Source organism: Oryctolagus cuniculus, chromosome 1, assembly GCF_964237555.1.
Source record: "Oryctolagus cuniculus chromosome 1, mOryCun1.1, whole genome shotgun sequence".
Lineage (NCBI taxonomy): Eukaryota > Metazoa > Chordata > Mammalia > Lagomorpha > Leporidae > Oryctolagus > Oryctolagus cuniculus.
This window is the reverse complement of record NC_091432.1, coordinates 109,889,751-109,894,103: the sequence shown is the minus strand read 5'-3', so window position 1 is coordinate 109,894,103 and position 4,353 is coordinate 109,889,751. Positions and strand designations below refer to the sequence as shown.

Below are 4,353 nucleotides of genomic sequence, written 5' to 3'. Positions count from 1 at the left end.
TTCACGAGAAGTTTATTTTAGTGCAGAAGTTTCCTGAAACCATGCATAGCGTTTTCGGAGTATGCATCCCTGTGGACGTTCTGAGACCTTTGGCATGTGGGGATTTCAAACGTTTCTGTCACCCAGATACACTTATATTTTTACCCAATTGTCCATGAACCCATTGAAGGGCCCTGGTGCTTCCTTCTGGCCTGATCCGGTTGGCTCTGTGTAGGATTCCTGGGCTGCTCTGCTCTGAGGTGTGCACCTGCAGAGTGTGCACCCCCAGTAAGGACTCTGGGGAGGGCAGGGGAGCCACCATCTTGAACCTCTGGCAGGATTTGGGGGTCTGTGTGTATGGGGGCAGGGCTGTGACATCGGCAGGAACGTGGTGGCTATCTTTTCTCCCATTTGAAAATGTCTCCTTGGAAGGGCAGGGCGCTATGGGTAGGCAAGCTGAGGGAGCCAAAATGAAGATCCAGAAAGGGAGATGAGAGAGTGACAAAGAGGACTGGAGGCAGGGAGAGGAGTAGAAAACAGCCGAAAGAGAAGACAGGAGAGTGGGATCACAGACAGAGGAGAAAGAGGGACGTGACAAAGTGGCAGAAGCTCATAGCCATGGACAAGCAGGTCAAGGGCTGGGGTGTGGCAGGCTGGCCACATGCAGAGAGACAGGGAGGGGGCTGAAGCCTGTGTTCCCCCTCCCCCTTCCCACCACATGCCTGGTTCCCAACTGCAAAACCAAAGGAGCCAGAGGCACGAGCCTGCAGACCCTCAGCTGGGCATCGGGAAGAGATTGGTCAGCACCTATGACCTTGGCTTCCGTGGGGTAGGGGCCCCAGAGCCAGGCCGGCCTGCACCCAAGGCTGCTGTGAGCCGAAGGGGGTACCTGGCTGGGTGCATTAGCTCTGGGCTGCCTCTCCCCACCTGCTTCTGTCTGGGACACAACAAAATTGGACGGCTGTTGGATGGGGAAGTCAAGGACCTACCAGCTCAAGAGGGGGAAATGAACCTGGCCATGGCCGTGGGTGGCTGAGTGGTGCTGTCACTTGCACGTCAACAGCCAGCTGCGGGCTGCAGAAGCGGGAACTCCCTGAGCAGGGAGCGGGGCTTTTGTGAAGTCAACTCATAATGCAAGAGCCACAGCTCCTTGTGGAGGCTCCTGGGACTCAGCCTGACTCTGGCACAGTCAGCAACATGCACACACATCTGTAGAAGAACACAGCGGGGTAGAGGAGGCAAAGGACACGAGCGTCCTAGCTCCAAGTGAGAGAACGAGTGAGCATCCTGCAGGCCAGGGCAGAGGCAGGGCCAGGCCACGGGGCCCCTAGCAGTCTCCCAGGGTAGCCCCGTGCAGGCCAGGGGCATCCAGGGGCCTTTCCCAGGGCGCAGGCGGAGCCTTCCCCCGCCCCTCCTACTTCTTATCTGGCGTGTGTACCTGGTAGCCTGGTGACTGCCTGCTTCCCTGAAACACTGATGCCAGGAAGAAGATAACCCGAGGAGGGGACCGGCCACACCCTGGAATCATTTTGATTATTATTGCAAAAATAAAAACATATGCACCTCCCAGTTCCCAACACTGACGCTTCCCAGGCTGCCTGCGCACCATCCCGCCCTCCACGGCAGCCTGGGAAGCCACGTGCACTTCTTACATTGGCTGGAGCAAAGCAGGGCTGCAGGAGAGCCCCGACTCCCGCTCTTCTGTTAGTGCCCAGTGCTGACTGCCGGAGGCTGCGGGGGAGGCCGAGAGGGAGCCGGGATGCCCACTGGCGAGCATGACTGGGGATGCCTGGGCTCTGGGCAGGGACTCCGTTCTGGGCAGGCCCTGGGGAAGAGGTTAGTGCATGGATGTGGTATGAGAGCCCCCGGAATGTGGGAATCAGGTCAGGTCGATGGAGGCCTCCTGGCCCCACCCAGCCCCACACCCAGACACTCCTGCTCCCAGTCCACAGCCCACGCAGGTGGGCCTGCCCCTCCACTGCTCCCAGCAGGCGGCTGAGATAAAATGCTTATCAGAGATAAACCAGAACAAGTAGGTGCGCAGCTTGCCTGAGCTCTGACTTTCCCTGCCTCTGATCCCCAGCGCGCCCTGCAGCCCTGGGTGGGACCTGCACGTCTGTACACGTTTATCCAGCAGAGGCAGGAGCCTCACCAGCGTCCCAGATCTGGGGGTTCCTGACGGCACTGCAGGGGGTCAGATGCCTGCTTTGCTAGATGAGGCACAAAAGCCGGTGTAGCCTCATCAGAGGACCTACCCACAGCATCTCATGCCAGAGCGCTGGTTCCAGTCCCCGCTGCTCCGCTTCCCCTCCAGCTCCCTGACAATGCACCTGGGAAAGCAGCACCCGACAGCCCAAGTACTTGGACCCCTGCCACCTACATGGGAGACCCAGATGGAGTTCCTGGCTCCTGGATTTAGCCTGGGCATGCTGTCATTTGGGAAGTAAACCAGTGGGTGGAAGATTCTCTCTCTCTCTCTCTGTTACCCTGCCTTTAAAATAAGTAAATATATCTTTTAAATAATAAACGAAGACCTACCCAGCCTGGGGGACCCTGACAGGCCCCAGGACAGTGGAAGCTTCACCCCGCTGCCTACCTTGGTGACGGAGCCTCAGTGCCTGTTGACAACGCCGGGGTCAGTGGCCAACGCGTTTCCTGCGTCCTCTCACTCGACCCTGAGGCACGCGAGGTGGCGCTCGCCAGGCTGCTCACTGCCCCCGGGGAGGGAGGGTGCTCAGGTCCCTTCGCGGCAAAGGGGGCCGCTTTCCCCACGGCCTCAGTCCCTTCCTGGGCTAAAGCCCATGCTGCTGGTGCCCCGAGCCGGCCCAGGCCAGCCTTCTTCACCGCCCGCCGGAGCAGGGAGCCGTGGGATGACTCCTGTGACTACAAAGCCCCACACCCTTCTCGGCCACAACGTCTTTCCTGAGAAGCTCAGGGGGGTCTCACGAATCTTCCAACGCCCCCCACCCCGCCCCAACCTCCCGCACAGCCTAATACTGCCCCAAGCGGGTGCCCGGGGTATGGGATTGAGGCTGTGGGGAGGAGCCCTTGGCCTGGGCGAGTCTGGCCACCCCACACTTCAGCAACGAGGGACGAGTTTCCTGAGATCCGAGTTTTCTCTTGTTCCTGCAAGGGCTTTCTTGTGCGGTCCCTGTACCAATCGGCCATGAATGCGGACTTTCCTCCTCCGCCTGCGCTGTAGCCGCTTCGGACCCCGGCCGCGCCCACACCCAGCCTCCCTGCCCCTTCCGGGTCTCCGCCTTGCTTGGCCTGGGGGAAAGTCCTGCCCCAGATGGGGTCGCAGCAGAGAGAGGGGCCAGCCTGGGGGCTGCAGGGCAGTCCTGAGGGTGTGCCCGGGAGGGCGGCACCCCTTGCTCCAGGACCCTGGTCCCCGGGCTGCTCCGACAGCCCCTCCCCCACCCCGCCCCCGGGGCTCAGCCAGCCACATACTTGTTCTAATTAGGTCGGACAGCTACTTGGCTGTAACACTGACCCAGCCGGGGCGAGGTCACAGGGCCAGTAGAGTTTAATCCTCTGCCTGCGGTGGCCCTGCCCGCGGCCAGGTATCAAATTACAGGCTTGGGTGAACTGAAGATGAACGTCATTACTTATTTTTAAGCTCTTCGCGTGTAATTCTACAAACACTGCCTCTCGGCATCGTAAACCCCAGTGTGCAGTGGCTCATCCTCCAGGCGTGCTCTCACACCCTCCCTTGGGCTCAGCACACCTGCTCTTCACCTCCTAAAGGATGTCAGCTCCCCAGTTTCTCCCCAGCCACCAGCCCCCTCCTGCCTTTGCTTTCAGCACCTGCTGCCCAGCCCCCCAAGGCGAAGCCCCCCCAACACCATCCTCCAGTAAAGACCTCGCCTTCTCCCTCTTATTCCTCCTCCCCCTTCTCCCTCCTCCCCCTCCTCCTCCTCTCCCTCCATCTTTTTAATGACTTATTTATTTGGCAGGTAGAGTGATGGGGGGCAGGGGGAGAGATGGGGAGGAGGAGGGAGAGAGAGAGAGAGGTCTTCCATCCGCTGGTTCATTCCCCAAATGGCCGCAATGGCTGGAGCTGAGCCAATTCAAATCCAGGAGCCAGGAGCTTCTTCTGGGTCTCCCATGTGGGTGCAGGGGCCTGAGCACTTGGGCCATCTTCTACTGCTTTCCCAGGAGTGTTAGCAGGGAACTGGGTCAGAAGTAGAGCAGCCAGGACTTGAACCAGTGCCCATAAGGGATGCTGGCATTGCAGGCTGTGGCTTTACCCGCTACACCACAGCACTGGCCCCAGGAATGCATCCTTGATGCCGCCCCCGCCACCTGTGCGTCCCTTGTGTGGGTCCCTGTGTGTTGCCTTCTGCTGGAAGAACAGCTCTGCCCCGCCGGCTC

General features: G+C 60.0%; 1 long non-coding RNA gene across 1 annotated transcript; it reads right to left on the bottom strand.

The window, feature by feature from the left end:
- Nucleotides 1-1,366: 1,366 nt before the first annotated feature.
- On the bottom strand, nt 1,367-3,153 carry LOC138847208 (uncharacterized). Its single transcript, XR_011384888.1, has 3 exons — nt 2,576-3,153; nt 1,632-1,804; nt 1,367-1,497 (listed from the first exon to the last, which is right to left on the bottom strand). It is a non-coding gene; the product is annotated as an uncharacterized lncRNA (long non-coding RNA).
- Nucleotides 3,154-4,353: the final 1,200 nt, after the last annotated feature.